The 18,470-nt window shown below is 55.4% G+C and overlaps 1 protein-coding gene across 15 annotated transcripts in view; it reads right to left on the minus strand.

Moving 5' to 3' along the window:
* Positions 1–18,470, minus strand: part of SHANK2 (SH3 and multiple ankyrin repeat domains 2) — a 561,551-nt gene that overhangs the window by 183,352 nt on the left and 359,729 nt on the right. The gene's annotated exons all lie outside the window — the stretch shown is intronic.

Below are 18,470 nucleotides of genomic sequence, written 5' to 3' on the forward strand. Positions count from 1 at the left end.
CTTCCCTCCTTCCTCTCCCCTCCCTCCCTCCCTTCCGGCCTTCCTTCTCGTCTTCAGAATGATAAATAGTCTGACTTTCATTCTCCATTTATTTCCCTTTCTATCCCCAAAACTCCAACACACTCACTCTCATTAGTTAGAGGATCTTAGGAGGTCTGAGTTTATCAAAACAGATTTTAGCTGAAATGTACTCACTAGAACTAACTTTCCTCCCACCTTCCTGCCTCCCTCCCTCCCTCCCACATTACTGAGAAGAACCGGATGACAGTCCAACAACAGGTAACCGCACGGATTAATCCACGCGAATGTGGATCCTACAGACAGCAGCAGCACGGCCACACCAGTCCTGTGTTCACGACACGCCAGGCGCTGTGTGAAGCCCCTACCCCCACTCTCTCACACCACAAACTCAGGAGGGAGGCACTGTTTTCTTTCCCACTTTACAAACGAGAAAGCTGTGGCTCAGAGAGGTGTGGACTAGCTCAAGGTCACACAGCTGCACAGGGCAGAGCTGGACACCAAACTTAGGTGCTCAGCTGTAGAGCACTCATCTGCTAGGAGCCAGCCTCTCCCCGAGCACGGGGGCAGGCCTGTCCTCGGCCCGTGGAGGGAGGTCACAGAGCTCCTCCCTGGGCCCTCACACCCTCTCCTGGGATCTCTGCTGTCTAGGGCAGCCTCTCCCTGCCCTGCAGTCCGTGGAGGCCTGGGGCCCACCTCCTGTCTCCCCATGGGGAGAAGTGGGTCAGGGCTGGGCACAGGGTTGCTGGGGACCAAGGCCTTAGTCCTGGGGCAGCGAGGGAGTCAAGAAGGACAGCAGCCTGCAGTCACCCTGTGGGTCCAGCTTCAAAGTCGCCTCCCCTGAAATGTCCCCCTGCCTGTTCCAGCCGCCTGCCCCAGGCCATTGGCCTGTTCTGTTCATTCCACAGCATCGAGGACCAGCTGAAACGACTTCCCTTGTTCTCCCACGAGTTCCTGGAGGTGCCATCTGTCTCCCTGGCCACACGCTCTCCAGGGCCTGGAATGGTGGGCACACAGTGGGCACACAGGTGTGTTCTGCGTGTGGCCTGAGTGAGTCTCCCGTCAGAGCCCAGGCCTGGCCCAGACCTTTCTTCCGCCGCGGACAGAGTCCACCACTGCCCGCTGTCCACCCCGCTCCAGCTCCTTGTGCAAATCAGAACAGGTGCCCCTTCCTCACTCCCCTGGATGCCCATCTGCCAACCCACACGGTGACCCATTTCCAAATCTGCAGGACCTGGGCTGTGAGTTCTGCCCCTGGGGTGTGCGCAGCCTCCCCCTGGAGCAGCGTGTGACGGTGATCCAGGGCTCCCCCCGAGGCTGGCAGGGGAAAGGATATGAGGGTGGCAGAAGTTGGGTCTCCGTCCTGGGCACTTGTTGGGGGCACTTGTGTCCCCGAGGGAAGACACACATGGGAGGGGTGTCGTGGTTGGAGAGCATCCCCCGAAATTCAGTCCCCCAGAGCTGAGCATGTGATCTCGTTGGAAGTAGGGTCTTTGCAGATGGAATTAAGGCAAAGATTAAAGGGAGATCATCCTGGTCTTGGGGGGGGGGGCCCTAAATCCAATGACAAATGTCCTTTAAGAGACAGAAGAGGAGAGACATTAGAGAGAAGAGGAGAAAGAGATGTGAAGATGGAGGCAGAGACAGGAGGGATGCGGCCACAGCCCAGGGACGTCTGGAGCCCCCAGAAGCTGGAGAATTCAGGAAGGACCATCCCCTGGATGGAGCGCGGAGGGAGCGCGGCTCTGCTGACACACTGACTTCAGTCTCTGGCCTCCAGAACTGTGAGAAAACAAGACTGTGTTCTAACCCGCCCAGTCTGGGATCATTTGTAGGACCGTCCAGGACACGGACCCAGGAGTAGGGGACGCACCTGCACAGGCTGCGCTGAGGACGCTGCAGGCGGGAGGCAGATGCTGGGCCCTGAGCTCTGTCTGCATGGACCTCTGAGTCCTCTCGGAGCCGGGGCTGGGCCGGAGACAGGTCCCTTAGGCCCCAGCACAGGGAGCTCACCATCTTACAGGGAAAGGGCCTGCAGGGAACCACGGACCGTGGCCACACGAGGTCCCATGGGTGAGGGTCTTCAGAGCTTCCTGGGACAACCGGCCCCCTGGCCTGGTGTGGCCTGCGCCCTGCTCAGGGCAGTGGCGAGAAGGCGCACCTCCCAGAGTGAGGAGCAGGCGGGTGCCGTCCTGATGTTGCATTGGTCACGGGTGGCCTTGCTCCAGGCGCTGTGTGAGTCCAGCCTTGGCGGGCCTAGCCCTGCCCCGTGTGCCACAACTCCATTCTCAGATGCAGGGTGGGCTCCGGGCCGGGGGTCTCCATGGCGGCAATGCTGACCCTCTTCCTGGGCGGCCCCATCACAGCCTCACAGCCAGGGCATGCCATGGGTTTTCCCAGCATGGAGCCCAGACCTCATCTCCTACCCCACAAGCCTCTGGAAACGACTAGGGGTCCCACAGAGATCACTGCAGGTGCGTGTGTTGGGGGGGACACAATCAGCACGACCTGGGAGAGGAACTGGAGTCCCAAGTCCTTCCTGCTGCAGTTTCTGGCCTTGGGCAGAGGACAGGGACTCTGGCAGCCTCAGTTTCCCCATCTGTAAAGTGGGGCTGTCGCTCCCTGTCTCCAGGAGAGGTCTACTCAAGGCTAACGCTGGTCAGAGCCACCTGTGCCAGGGTCACCACTCATCGCACTGAGTCCCAGCGCGCTGAATGCTCACGAGCTCTCTGTGTTAGTTTCCTGTCGCTGCTGGAACAGCGTAACACAAACTTGGTGACTCAAACAACACAAACGGATTTTCTCACAGTTCTGGAAGTCACAAGTCTCATTGGGCTAAGATCGAGGTATCGCAAGGGCTGGTGCCTACAGGGGGCCCCGGGGGACGATCTCTTCCTTGCCTCTTCCAGTTTCTAGAGGCCGCCTGCACTCCCGGGCTCATGGCCCCTCCCTCTGTCGCTCCAACCTCCGCTTCTGACCCTCCTTCGTCCCTCTCATAAGGACCCCTGTGATCACACTGGGCTCGCTCGGATCCTCCAGGATCATCATCTTAAGGTCAGCTGAATTGATGACAAGATCTCATCAACAGCCTTAATTCCCCTTGGCCACGTGACATAGTCATAGGTCCCAGGAATTAGGATGTGGGCATCTCTGGGCAGGCCATCACAAGGTCCACCAAGCCACCCAAGCCACCCCTCCCCCGGAGACAGCCCAGGCTTGCAATGCAGGCTGGGGGTGTTTTCATCCAGCCTCGCCCATCGTGGGGCTGACTCACCCCATCCCAGGCTCTGCGGTGCTGGAGACGCTGAGGAGGGTGGAGGAGCAGGTTGGCATGGGTACCAGGCAAGAAGCAGACAGGTCCTGCGGAAGTGTTTGTGCATTCCTTCCCTGTAAGTCACCTTTTCCCAGCCTCCCAGCGCTCGGAGGAACAAAGCCCCATCAAGAATTAGACCACATGCAATTACCCGCGGAAATGGCAGCCACCCCGACGTGCCGGCAGCTCTGCCATCACGTGCCCTCACTGGGAAGAGAGCTGAGAGGCGACGTCGGCTGCTCAGGGACGTTTTGGTTTCTCTCCCCGGGAGCCACTGGGACCCACGTCTCCCCAGGAAGGTGCGGTGCCTTGAAGCTCCAGCCAGCACAGGCTCCATCGAACCCCCGGGGTGCTCCCCGCTCCCCATCCGGGGGTCCCTTTTCTCTCCGCGAAGTCTGTTCACGAAAGCACAGAGTAAACAGCTCCCGCACGGACGTATTTCTCCGTGCTTCAGGGTTCGCAACAAAGGAGAATTCAGAAGGAGACTTCTCGGTAAGGCCCAACCCAAAGGCGACACGTGATGCTGACAAGTTTCCGCTGTGGCGGCGGTAATCTCATCGTACGAGGTTGAGGAGTCCATCAGATGCCCGGTGCAGAAACCGAGGAGGTAAAGATGGGACTCAGGCCCCCGGGGCATCACCGCCATGAAGGCAGAGAAGTGCACAACCCTCTACATCCACCCCCACCACACCCGGAAATTGGATGCGCCACTGGTGCTACCTCAGTAACCCCGGGCCATGATGTCGCGGGCTCCCACCCCTGGGGGAGAGGCACCTCATTTACGTGGGGGCGAGGCGAAGGGACGTTTGGAGCACGCTAAGTTTCCCAGATCATTCGGTTTTCTACTTGCTCGGTCCTTTTGCTTTAACAAGTGATCCAAACTCAGTCCTCTAAGACAGTGACCCTCTCGGGTCAGGAAGCAGGGGGGGACACATGTCCCGCAGAGAAAACCTAGCCTTTCTTGGTCTATCAGTCTGGGATCTTGGTTTTAGTAACAGAAACCCCCTCTAGATGTCTTGAACACGTGGGATTCTGCGCTGGCTACAGGACGAGGATGCTGACGCCTGAACATCACTTGATTTTTATAGAAACAGAATCTGAGTGAGCTTAGGTTGAAACAGGCAGGAAGCACACCTGGGGTGTGTCCCCAGGTGCAGCTGCCAGAGGACCCCCTGCCTTCCCACCCGAGAGCCCCAGAGGCTTGGCAAAAAAACGGGGATTTGTGAGCAGAAAGAGGCCACAGCTTTAAAACATGGTATGGAGAGAGCTCCCAGCCTCCACCCGGGTCTCCTGCTGCAGAAGCTCTTTGGAACTTCTCGCCCATCCTGGGCCCCATCCCGGAACAGAGCTCTGCGAATCTCGGCTCCTGCCCATGTCCCTGCTCATCCACAGACAGCCTTGGCTCCACGGGGCCGACTCCAGGCCCGGGACCCGTGGACACGACGGCACCATCTGCCACACTGGGCTTCCGGCCAGTGTGCCAGCCTCCACCACGACCTTGATTAGTGGAGTCAGGCTGGAGTCTGCACGTGCCCCAGGAGCAAAGCCCTGCTTGCTGGCTGGCAGCCACCCAGGAGTCTGGATAGGAGCCCCGGGCTGCTGATCACGTGACCACCGCCCCCAAGTAGAGAGGAAAGGGCAGCAGGGTTCCCTAAGCTACACCTCCCTGAAGACTTGGACGGGTTGCATTGTTCCAGAGCTCTCCCTGGGCCCTCCTGGGGGGGCCAAGACAGGTGCCTGGCATTTTCTGCTGTCCTGGAGGGACCGGCACGTTGCCCACATCAGCCCCTTTCCTGGCCCTCTGCCAGCTCTTGCCTTCTCTCTCCATCCGCCTGAGGCTGGTCCTGCCTGCCAGCTCCTCAGACTAAACCTACCTCTAGAAAAAGGCAGGATTATTTTCTTTTTTAAAACATTAAGGTGCAATTGACACCCCATACACTTAGCCGTTTTCAAGCGAACACTTCAGTGGCGTTTAGGGCATTCACAAAGCCGTGCCACCTCTCCCTGGTTCTGAAACATTCTCATCGCCCCCGAAGGAAGCCTCGCACCTGTTAAGCGGGCACGCTTCAGTGGAGTCATTCTCGAAGACACAGAGGAAGAACGGGGCTTCCGCTGAACACGGTCCAGCAGAAATGGTTCATATCATGGTTCTGAACTACACAAGCCCCTCGGATCCTAGTAAGATGGAGGTTGATAGCACCTGGCCTGGGTTCAAGTCCCCCTCTGTGCGGTTTCCTCATCTATAAAGTGCAGGACACGGGCTACCCTCCTCGTTGGGCTGGGATGAGGAGCAGGTGTTGAGAAGAGGGTGCGGAATTCCAGTAAGCGAGCGCCACAAATCAGCAAGCCTCAGCTTCGGCATCTGTAAACAGGATGGCGGTCACCTGGCGGCAGTGTGAGGAGGACCAGAAGCAAGGATACAGGGAAAGTCCTTTGCACATAGTAGGTGCGTTGGCCCTGCTGGTGGGGGAGGGGCTCCAGCAGAGGCTGCTCACGTGTTACAGGGACAAGTCAGGGGTGGGAGGACTTGAGAGACGGGGGCATGTCAATCCTCGTGATGTGCAGACGTGGAAACTGAGGGTGAGAGTGGGGCGGATGGAAGGAGCCGGAAGCCCCTGCGGGCCCACTGTGTGCAGTGGTCATGGTATATCGCCCTGGGCCCCTCCCACGAACCTGAGGCAGGGGCCTGGCTTGTACTATGGGATTCAGCTGGGCCGGCTGGACTCCGTGTCCAGGAGCTCCTTCAGGACACGCAGTCTTCACTGACTGTTATCTTCCTGAGCCACGTGTGCTGGCACTGCAGTAAGCTTGCTGAGGGTTGGGGAGGGGACCCATGGAGGACCCATGGCGGATGGCCTAGGACAGGGGCTAGGGCAGGGTGAGCACAGACAGGAGGGGGTGGCCCCAGGAAGTAGACCCAGCATGAGCAAAGGCACAGCGGTGTTACCATAGTGACGGGGGAGCAGAGGGATCTGGAACTGGGAGGGTGGAGTGGAGGCTCTCGTACAACCCCCAAAGGTACCGGATTGCACTGCGTCCAATGCAGGTTGTAAATGCGAGGAAAACTCACATTTCAGAAATACCACTCGAGTGGGTGGACTGGGAGGGGATAAAGCTCCTGGGAGCTGGGAGATGAGTCAGAGGGCTGAAGCCCCGTCCAGGTGAGAGATGGGGTGGAATCTGGCTGCAGCGATCAGAGAGAAGGCATGACCAGGAGAAAGGGCAAGGAGAAGTGATGAACTTGGGGTTGACTGGCTACCAGGGAGAGGCCAGTAACTGGCATCTGCTACCTGGCCACGTCTGCTTTGGAAATGCCTATGTTCCACATGAGGAGGCCAGAGTCCTGGCCTGCCTGCCCTTCCTTCTGTCTGTCTACTCACCCACTCACCCACCCAGTCACTCAGGCAACCATCCATCCACCTCTCCATTCATCCAGCCACCCATCTACTCATCTGTTCATTATCCACCATCTACCTAACCACCCATCCATCCATCTATTCACCCATCCACCATCCGCCATCCATCCACCATCTGCCATCCATCCATCTACCCAGCCATTTATCCATCCACCCATCCACTATCCATCCATCCATTGACTTCCAGTCCTCATGGCTACCCCTCCCGCCACATTCTGAGTGTTGAGCCCTTGCCAGGCCCTATGTCAGATGCAGGGGAAAAGGAGACAAGTCAGGGTCATCCCCAGTCCCATCCTGGAGGCGACAGATGCAGGAGACGCAGGGGTGGAAAGGGCAAAGGCAGAGCACCCTGTCAGTTGCCCCCTGGCCCAGGTAACATTGAGTGGTGGGGTCTGCTTGCCTCTCCCTCTGGCTCCTCCTACCAAAGGGGACACCAAAGACCCTCCTGCTTTCTGGAGGAAGGCTTGGAGGATCAGGCCTTTGGCCAGAGGTGGGGAATCAGCATGAGCATCTCCTGAGAGCCTACTGGGTGCCAGGCGCAGCCCTGGGACACTTCCAGAACTGCCCTCCTCATCTTCTCTTTGGCATGGTGCCCCGCTGGCGGCCTGTGCCTAACTCTGAACCTCAGGGCTTCCGAGGCTCAGTTTACAAGGCCTGTTCGTTCACAGGTGACCGTTGGCTGGTGGTTACGGCGCTTTCAGGCAGAAGGTATAGAATTCTACAACCAGAAGACCTTGGGGATGATGTAGCCATTTTACAGGCGGACAAACAGAGGCCCGAGCAGGCAGCTAGTGTCAGAACGGGGACTAGGACCCTGGTGCCTAAACTGGCAGGACTGGGCCTCGTCCAGCTTGAAGCTGGCCCCTACGTCTCCAGGTGAGTGCACCTAATTACATATTTGAGGGCTGGCCCTGTGTCAGACCCTGAGCCAGGGCCATGAGGGCTGGAGAAGGCGGTAGCAGGGAGACGCGCATGTCTGCCTGGGGGGTGGTGGGCGGTGGGGAACGCTGGCTCCTACCAACTCACAGGGGCCGGTTGGAGGTGTCTCTTCCAGGCTCTGCATTCAGCGACCTCACGGTGGTAGCTTGAAATCAGTCACGGGGGAGTGGTCACACCATGGACACTGCTAAAGGCTACAAACCAGGGCGGAGATAACACAGGGGCAGAGAGAGGCCAGACACGATTTTGGCAGCACTGATGGGAAAACAACAGGGAGAAACAGGGCAAACCCTCTCCCTTGGCTGCCTGTGGAGAGGCTCTGGCATCTGGGGGGACGGGACACTCATGTGCACCTCTGGCTGGCACCTGCTCCATCCCTGTGGGGAACATGGCAGGCCTGAGGGCTCCAGCCTGGAGGTGTGCCCGGAATCCCAGCCTCCTCCAGGTCCTCCTCCACTGTTTCTCCACTGTCCCCCTGGCCACCTGTGCTCCCCCCACCCTCACACCCACGTGCCACCTGGGAATGTACTAAATGAGGTCTGAGGGTGCTCTGAGCCAGGAGCCTGCCTTGTGGGGAGGGCCTCGGCTCCCAGCCCCAATCAGGGGCTTCGGGTCCAGAAAAAAAGGTGCCAAGGCCTCCTGTCTGGCCCCACCGAAAAGGCTGAGATGAGAGCGAGTGTCCCGGGCCCCTGAGAGCTGTGGCTTCTCTGCCCTAGACCAGGGTGCTCCTGGGGTGCCTCGCTGGCCAGGCTTAGCAGCTCCAGTAAGGAGCCCTCCCCCAGCCCGGAAGGCCGAGGGTTCCCCAGCCGCGTGCAGAGAAGTTTCCAAGCTGGATTCCCAGGTCAGGTGTGAGAAGACTGCTCCCATCAGAAAACCCCCCGCCCTTTTAGAGGGTCTGAGCATCTCCCCAGCCAGGGGACCTACCCTTGCCTTGATCTGGGGAGCCCAAGAAGGTCTGAAGTGCCAGAGTCAGGCACTTCACATTACGAAGATGCTGGGGACACTGGCTGGGGCAAGGTCACAGTGCACTCAATGTCAGATCCCTGAGTCCAGCCAGCCCAGCACCCCTGGCCGTCCCAAGGGGCTCAGAACAAGAGCATCCGCGGGACCCATCCTAGGCGCCAGGCGTGTACTCGGCTCCCTCCAGATCATCTACTTAAGCGGAATCTCGGAGCTCCGTGACGGCGGCAGAACCACAGCTGCTGGTTTGCTGATTTTCAGACGACACCAGGTGGAGCTGAGAGTGAATGATCTTGTTTGGCTGGCGAGTGGTGAGGTTGGGAGGGGACACAGGTCCCCCGTCTGGCTTGAGAGTCTGGGCCCTTTGACTGTGCACCTGTCCACACAGCGTCCTGCCCTTTCACAGCTCAGCTCGGCCCCGGTGTTTCTGGGACCCGTTCCTCTCCCCGCTCCATCACCTGGTCATCTGTGCGTGCTCACACTCCAAACGAGAAAACACCATCCCTCGGTTTTCAACTGGGATCCTCCCACTTGTGCTGCAGAGATGCACAAAACCCGTGTCTGTCCGCTTTTGACTCCTTAGCGGGGAGTGGGGCCAGGAACGTGCCGTCGACTTGGGCTCTGACTTGAGAGTAGCGTGTGCAGAGACCTGCCCATTCAAGGCTGCCTGGCTTGCTCCCAAGGATATCCTGAAACCACTCTCTCTAACTCTTCCACCATTGAAAGGAACAGCCCTCAGAACATAACATGTGATTGTCAAAATAATAACTTACAGAGACAGGTTGGAAGTCGAGGGAACTCCTCGGAATACAGAACAAAAAGGCAAAGAAACCAAAAAAAAAAAAAAAAAATTGAGAAAGGATAAGGGGCAAGTAGGAAAAAGTCAAATGGTCCACTAGGAAATCCGGACGGACGGAACTGAGACAGAGGAAGTGGGAGGATGTTCGAGGGAATAATAGAAACATCTTCTTCACGGCGCATCCAGGAGAGTGAACACACGGAATAAGGAAGAGGCTTACACCCAGATTCATCATCAGGACCTTTCGGAATATCATGGAAAAGCAGATCCAGTGAAGTTCTTACAAAGTTCCAGAGAGGAAAACGAAGGATCATGCACATGGGCACAAGAGCCAGCCCCACGACTTCTCACCAGCAACAAGGAGAGGCAAGATTGCAATGAAGCAATGCCTTTATCGTTCAGGAGGCAAACGATTCTGAACCTAGAATTCCACAGCACCGGGCCCATTTAAAAGCTAACACTCCAGCTGTCTTTTGTCGAGGTGATTACCGGAGCGTGTGTCCCAGCAGAACAAGGATAAAGAAACACCTCGCTGATCCAGGAGCTCAGTGAAGGGAAATCTCAGAATGACGGCCATATGCTGGGAGCTCCAGATGGAGCAGAGGCCAGAGCACTCCAGCCAGAACGGAATGGATTCCAACGACACTAAGAAACAGGATGACACTTTCGTGGCGTGCTGAAGAAGATGCAATTCTTCTCCCGCAAGAAGAAAAGAAAGGCAATCAGAAACTCCAGGAAAAAGAAAAGCTTCACGAGAAAATCCTGATCCCTAATGTTAAGCTAAAATGCGGCATTACTTTGAAAAACTGGCGGAGTGGAAGAAAAAAGAAGCCACTGGGTTATGACATTAGAAAGACCATCCTCCTTATAGGTCTGCAAAGAGGAACTGGAAGCCTAGAGCCATTCTTGGTGCTGGTGTAAACATTTTTTATTATCATACTAATGTAACGCTTTCTGTCAGTTTTTAATTTTTGAATCCAACTTGTAGACAGAATCTAGAAAACTTAAATACGGATATCAACACAGCAAAGGGTTGAGTGATACTGTCTAAAACTTATTAAATAAGAGAGAAGTTTGAGAACGTTATTTCAAGGTAATCAGCAGATCAGCAATAACTATTCAAAACTGGGGAGGGGACGAGGAGTGGGAGAATTGGAAAACCTCACCTTTTACAGCAGAAAATCAATAATGCTTTACACTGTTAAATTAAGAAATAAGGGGATAATCAGAGAGGGAGGGAGGCAACCATCAGAAGAATGAGGCAAAAATGCTTCCAAGTGGTCCCTCTGCCAAGCAGGGTTGTGTGGACGAGGCAGGGAGAGGTGGAAAGATGACGATTCCTTTCCCATCCCAGCCTCGTCTCGTGGTTTGGTTAAATGAATGAATGATTTATTTTATTATGTGCATGTAGCACTTGGATCAAAATTTGGGAAGGGAGGGAAAATGCCGGCCTGAGAATGGATGAGGGGTGGGTCCCCTGGGGCGGTCGGACAGTGGAGGGACAGCGCTGAGGGGCTGACGTGGGGAAGCAGCAGGAGGATGGGGAGGAGGGCAGGACTCCCCAGACCCTCGTGATGGATTGAATGAATGATGGGGGTGCAGAGGAGGAGAGGGAGGAAGGGAGGGCAGGAGGGTACCAGGCCTTCCCCTTGGCACTGGGTGTGCTTGTCATCACGACAGAGACTGTGGAGAAGGGCATTTTTGGGGGAACCATAACAGGTTCAGATGGGGGCACATTCCCTGGGGCTCTGACTTGCCCAAATGGCGACTAGGCTCCCGGCCGCCATATGCACACCTACGGTCACGCTGGGAGAGTGAGAAGGAAGCGCTGGACAGGCCGTCGTGGTGACTTCTGACTTTGCCCGTGCCCAGAGATCCATCTGTCTCTTTACTGGTTTCAAAAAAATGACAAAAGCAATACACATTTGTAAAAATTAAAAATGCAGACGCGTATGGAATAAAAAGCGACGTAGCCTTTTCCCCTAGCCCAAAGGGGCTTCCTGATTAACCACTAGGCCCAGCCATCAATTACGAGAGAGGCGAAAACAGAGTGTTTCCTTACAAATCCAGCCAGCGAACATACTCAGAGATTGATCTCTCTTTTTCAAGTCTAAGGGATAACAAGAAATATAAAAATGTAAAATAATGGCAGAGGAAGAATGGGGGAAAGCAATGTTTCTTGCCATTCAGTTCTTCCTACCTACACACTGAGGCAGTCTTCTAGAACACAGAGTTGGGGTTTCAAAGGAAAGCCAGCTACCCACACACGCGCTCCCAGTTCAGCATCCTCTGCATTTATATAGCACACGCCTCTAAGGAGCTGCGAGCACTAAACACACACTTCCTCATTCATTCTTACATGAACACCACTGGGGATGTGGTGTGAGTCGGAAGAATGATCTCTACTTTGCAAACAGGATTGGGAGTCGGGGACTGAGGCACAGAGAGGGGCAGCAAGTGGCCCAAGGTCACACAGGAACTTAGTTGGAAAGTTAGAAAACTTTGGACACTATATTTTCAAGGGTGTTAAAAGGCCTCAGATAATATGCCCATATGCTTCTGTATTCAGACAACGATGATACAGGGAGACCTGCTCTTCACGCCATGCCACTTGCCACACATTTTGAATTTTCCATCCATGTGTATATATTTCCAATTACCAATTGAAAAATATATAAAAATTAGGGGCCGGCCTGGTGGCACAGCGGTTAAGTTTGCATGTTCCGCTTCTCGGCGGCCTGGGGTTCACCGGTTCGGATCCCGGGTGCGGACATGGCACGCTTTGGCACACCACGCTGTGGTAGGCATCCCACATCTAAAGTAGAGGAAGATGGGCACGGATGTTAGCTCAGGGCCAGTCTTCCTCAGCAAAAAGAGGAGGATTGGCAGTAGTTAGCTCAGGGCCAATCTTCCTCAAAAAGAAAAAAAATATATATATGTATATATAAATTGGACTATGATGTTTGAAAGCCGTGAGAATAAGCAGCTATGGATAGTGGATATTCAGCTGGCGAACAGGTATAGTTTGCCTTCCTTCTAATTCAACCTCTAAGGGAAAATCGGTCTCACTAAGGGAGAGCAATAACGACAGCTCGGCCCCTTCATAGCCTCTCCCCCGCGTGGTGTATACGAACACACTCCTTCTAGATTAGAAGCTGCCCGTGCAGCTCGGGATGTGTGTTAGAGGTCTGGACTATGAGAGACTTGCTGCCAATGTGGATTAGGTCTGCCCCACTCACTTCTGGGTGCTCCTCCCTGTAAAACCCAAGAGAAGGTGGAGCGCCCCGCTTGCTGTCCCTCACCCCCGTGTGCGGTGCCTGGGTGGGTCCTGTGTGGTCCAACTTCACCCTCCACCTTGACTCCATCCACCTCTCTAGCCCCACCTCCTCCGCCAGCCCAAACCGTTACCCCCCGGCCAGGATGACGGCACTGGTCTCATAACTGGTCTCCATTCATCCTTGTCTGTCTTCCTTGAGCAAAGTTAATCAGATCACATCACTCTTCTGCTCAAAGCCCTCCTGTAGCCCCACCGCTAGTACGAAAAAATACAAACCCCTCCCGTGCAGCACCAGATCTTTCTCTGACATCCTCCTCTCTGCTGTCTTCTGGTTCACTGCTATTCCAGCATGTCAGGTTCTCTTTTCACCTCAGGGCCTTTGCACCTGCTGGGCTTTCCGTAGAGCGTCGATTCCTCCTCAACCTTCAGTTTCAACTCACAAGTCACTTCCTCCGAGAGGCCTTCCCTGGCTCCCTATATAAAGCTGGCCTGCCCCGGCCTGCATGCGACTACTGCCGATCTGCTTCATAGCATTAACCGCAAAAAGGGATTGTCTGGTTTCTTTGGTTCATTTATTTGTTAACTTCGTTGTTATCTTCACTGACTAGACTTTAATCTACGTGAGGTCAGAGACTGTGCTTGTCTTATTTGCTTCCATATCTTTAGCTCCCTGAATAGTCAGGTGTTGATGAATATTGGTTAAATAGATAGATAGATAGATGAGTGTAGTGGATGGTGTATGGATGGAGGAGTGGGTAGATGGATGGGAAGTGGGTGGGAGGATGGGTGGGTAGATGGATGGTTGGATGGGTAGACAGATGGATGAGTGGACAGGTAGATGGATGGATGGGGGAGTGGGTAGGTGGATGGAAGAATGAGTGGGAGAATTGATGGACATGGATAGATCGATATGGATGGATGGGTGGATAGGTGGGTGGGTACATGGATGGATGAGTAGGTGGATGGCTAGGTAAATGGCTGGCTGGATGAATGAGTGGGTAGATGGCTAGCTGGCTGGCTGGCTGAGTGGATAGGTATTTGGATGGCCGGATAGATAGGTGGATGGATGTATGGATGTCTGGATGGATAGGTGGGTGGATGGATGGATGGATAGGTGGATGGATGGATGGATGGATGGATAGGTGGATGGATGGATGGATGGATGGATAGGTGGATGGATGGATGGATGGATGGATAGGTGGGTGGATGGATGGATGGATAGGTGGATGGATGGATGGATGGATGGATAGGTGGATGGATGGATGGATGGATGGATAGGTGGATGGATGGATGGATGGATGGATAGGTGGATGGATGGATGGATGGATGGATAGGTGGGTGGATGGATGGATGGATAGGTGGATGGATGGATGGATGGATGGATAGGTGGATGGATGGATGGATGGATGGATAGGTGGATGGATGGATGGATGGATGGATAGGTGGGTGGATGGATGGATGGATGGATAGGTGGGTGGATGGATGGATGGATAGGTGGGTGGATGGATGGATGGATAGGTGGATGGATGGATGGATGGATGGATGGATGGATAGGTGGGTGGATGGATGGATGGATGGATAGGTGGGTGGATGGATGGATGGATAGGTGGGTGGGTGGATGAATGGATAGGTGGGTGGATGGATAGATGGATAGGTGGGTGGGTGGATGGATGCACGGATGGAGTCTCTTCAGCCTAGGGTGGGACCTTGAGGCCTTCCCCGCCTCTCCCAGGTCGACTCCTCCTGGATGTCCCATGCTAAGGCGGCTGGAGATCTGATTTAAGGGGAGTGGAGACTTGAGATCCTGTCCCATGGGTTGAGAAGTGTTTTTAAACAGGACATGGAAATACCTGTAAGGTCCTGTGTGGAAACGGCCCCAGGTTCTCTGCCTTCTGACCTTGATCATATGCCCACACTTCTAGACCCTTCTATCATGTGCATGCTGGGCAAGTGGAGGGGAATTCTGAGGAGGGAATCGGCTGGAGCCACTGGACGCGTTCGACCACGAACGGGTGTGCTTTTACCATCCTGCTCTTCAGCTCTGAGTCTCTGAGCCAAGTTTGTGACATAAGAGGGGGTGGGGAGGGGAGAAACCTCCCGACCAATTCAGAAACTGTCTCCGCGGAGTCTCGCTTCCTACTGCACTTTCCTCAATGACAGGTGCAGTGGGGCGGCCTCAGCCACGAGCTGCCTGCCTGGACCGTAACCCCACCACCGACAGAGGCTCATCGGCCCGGGCGGTGGGAGCTGGCACGGCAACCAGATCTCCACGTCTCGTCAGGCCGTTTGGGACGTGACCTCGGAAGTGGCGAACTGCGGCTGCTCACCCTGCACTGCAGCTCGCACGCCCCTTGGCCGCGCTCCGCCCGCTCCATCAGAGGAGCCGGCGGGCAGCCTCTCACTCCGGTACCCGCTCAGGACCCACGCTCGCCAGTCGCCTGGGTTACGATGCCAGCTGGGCTCTGCAAGCTCCTCGCTGCCCGCCCTCCATTGCCCCTGCCAAGTTCCCCATCTGGATAAGGTCAGTTCCGGGACAGGGCAGGCCCCCCATAGGCTAACGCCGCCCCCTTTATGGGAAAGCTCCAGGGCCCCATGCTGACCAAGCCAATATCATTGTTCTCTCCTCCCAACACACTTTACGAGCTGATGATTCTGTCTCGACAGAAAATCTGGGCTCTCATCCTCACCAATTTCTCTCAATCCCAGGCTGATCCCTTGGCCAGCCCTGGGTGGGAACATCTTCCCCTTGGGAGAGAGGGGGCTGAGGACAAGGGCTCTGTATGCCGGCCAGCCGGACCTTACCCTCGGGCTCAGACACTCGTGTGGCCGAGGGCCAGGTCTTTAAGGTGGCCCTCCTTTCTCTGCTTCCATGCTCCTGCCAAGGGGAAAATGACATGGATTTACAAGGTCGCTGGCAGGGTCGGCGGTCAGCGGCGCTGACATCAATGCAAGGCGGCTTGCACATGGTGGGAGATTAATAAATACTGCGACCCTTGTTACTCTTACTCCTCTCACTGTGACATCTCGGCACATGAGGCCCATAGCCAGCCTGATCCCTTCACTGTGGGAAAGTCAGGGCTCGTTTCTAAACTGCGGTCAAGGCCAGACCTTGTACCATTCGCTCAGAAGCTATCGGTTGACCCAGGTGTGGCCAGATGTCCCTTTCCTCTGAGGTCTCAGGTCCTGGAACCGAGCGGGTGGTCAGTATACACATAAGACAAAAACCTTCGTCTGGGCACCAAGACACAGGGATGCAGACTGCTTGACTCCCTCCAGTGGCGGGGAGCTCATCACAGCTCTGTTCTATCACTGAACAGCTATGATGGTCCCACACGTCTTCTGTCAGCCAAGCTGTCGGCAGTGTGCGTCCCTGGTGTGTTCTGGTCCTGCTGTCAGCCACGTGACATGTGACCCAGCCGGCCTGGCCCTAAAATATTCTCTGTTCCCAGCTCAGTCAAGTCAGGCCCTTCAACGGCTCCTCTGTGGGGAAGCAGCCCCGAATGTGGAGCCGCCTGTTTCAGATGCTGAGCGTGCAGGCACGCCCACTCTCACGCACACGCACACGCACACCCAAAGGGCGGCCTGACGGCTGCCCTCTGCTGACAACGGGTCTTGTGGGGAGATGGTTCCGCCAAAGCCACAGCCTGCGGACGAATTGCTGCCCAGCCCCTTCCAGCTCTCAGAGGCCCCCTTTTCACCCGAAGCCCCACCCCCAGCCTGGACAGCCCTGGCAGTAACCATGGCAACAGCTCTCAGGCGGTCTCTGAGCCTCAGGCACCCTCCTTCCTAGAACGGAAGCCAAGTGTGACAGGCGCGGTGACCGTGACCATGTGCCCAGGGTCCACTTTGACAGGCAGCCTCCTGCAGCGGCAGAAATGATGCCTCTGACCCAAATAAAAACTCATCTGGAGAAGCCAGGGTCAGGCGTGGCTCCCTGGAAGCCACCAGCCTCTGAGTGCCCTTTCTGGGCTGTGCTGATGGCCAGGCCACGGCTCACAACCTGGCCTTTCAAGGTCAAAGTGTGGGCAATCTCAGCAAGACCTGGAAAGGCTGCAAAGCGCCCTGAAGGTGGGGACCCAGCTCCTCTGCCGGGAGCAGGATTCCTCTTACAGTACGTTCTGATTGCGAGAGAAAAGTGATCGGGACAGCCCAGCAACAAAGCCAGGCTGAACCAGCAACTCCACTCCTAGGCATAGACCCAAAAGAACTGGAAACAGGTGCTCACAAACTACTTGTACATGAAAGTCCGCAGCAGTGCTATTCACGGTAGCCTAAAGGTGGAAGCAATCCAAGCGTCCGTGGACAGATAAACGGATACACAAAATGTGGTATCGCCACACAGCGGAATATTACTCAGCCTTAAAAAAGGAAGGAAGTTCAGACACATGCTACAACCTGGATGAACCTTGAGGACATGACGCTAAGTGAAAGGAGCCGGTCACAAAAGGACAAATATTGTCTGATTCCACTTAAATGAGGTCCCTAGAGTGGTCAAATTCATAGATACAGAAGGCAGAAGGTGGTTCCAGGGGCTGGGGGAGGGGTAACGGGGAATTGGCGTTTAATTGGGACAGAATTTCACTTTGGGAAGATGAAAAGAGTTCTGGAGATGGATGGTGGTGATGGTTGCACAAGAACATGAATGCAGTTAATGCCACCGAGCTGTACACTAAAAATGGTTAAGATGGTAAATTTTACTTTATGTATATTTTACCACAATAAAAAAAAATTAGAGTGGGGCCAGCCCAGTGGTGTAGTGGTTAAGTTCGTGCACTCCGCTCCGGCAGCCCAGGGTTCACAGGTTTGGATCGGGGGCACAGACCTAACACCACTCATCAAGCCACGCTGTGGTGACATCTCACATAAAATAGAGGAAGATTGGCACAGATGTTAGCTCAGGGCCAATCTTCCTCACAAAAAATAAATAAAAAAAGAGAACAGGTCTGAGTTGCTCATCACACATCCCACCGGGGGCCCTGGAGGGCAGGATTGAGGAACCCAGGGCAGGGTGTCCAGGTCCTTCCCCAGCCTGGACCTTCTCTGGAGGAAATGGCTGGATTCTCAGAAGATGCCCCATGGATGGCCGTCCAGCAGGGTGGGGAACAGGGCCCTCCCGTCCATCGGGTCTTGCAGCCCGCGTGTCCTTCCCGTCTCTGCATCACGGGCTGACTCTCATTGAGCTCACCGTCCACTAAGAACCTCTATCTGGGTGGGGGGACAGGTTCTCAATGTAGAGAGGCCTTTCTCCACACCCTTCCAGCCCCCAGTGTAGGGACTTGTGCTGGTGACAGAGCAAAGGGACAGAGAAACCTCACGCTTGGGGACAATAAGAGCTGCAGAAGCTCCAGTGGCAACAGGGACACTGGTCAGAAATGCTGCTCATTCCCCAGCTGTTTGTGGAGCCGATGCTCTGAAACAGGGTGCTGCCCCTCGCCCCGCGGCAGCCCGGCCTGCCTCCACCTCCCCCCAAGTTAACAGGAAGGGGTCCAGGAGCCCCGAGGATGTCTCCGTGGGGTGTGCTGTACGAGTCTGTGGGAAAATTCCAACCCACGCCCCATGCCGCATCTTAAGGTACAGGATTTTCTGCAGGAACCAAACAATCTTCCTTTTAAAGAAGCCAGAAAGCAAACTCGCCATTCTTAAAGGTGCTCTCTGCTTGATCGGTGTCATGCCCGGCAAGGGGCATGAGCCTTCCACGTGCAAAAACTTCGACTCAGTGGCAGAAACAAACATGGAAAATGCAGATGA

The sequence above is a fragment of the Equus caballus genome, chromosome 12, assembly GCF_041296265.1.
Source record: "Equus caballus isolate H_3958 breed thoroughbred chromosome 12, TB-T2T, whole genome shotgun sequence".
NCBI classification, from domain to species: Eukaryota; Metazoa; Chordata; class Mammalia; order Perissodactyla; family Equidae; genus Equus; species Equus caballus.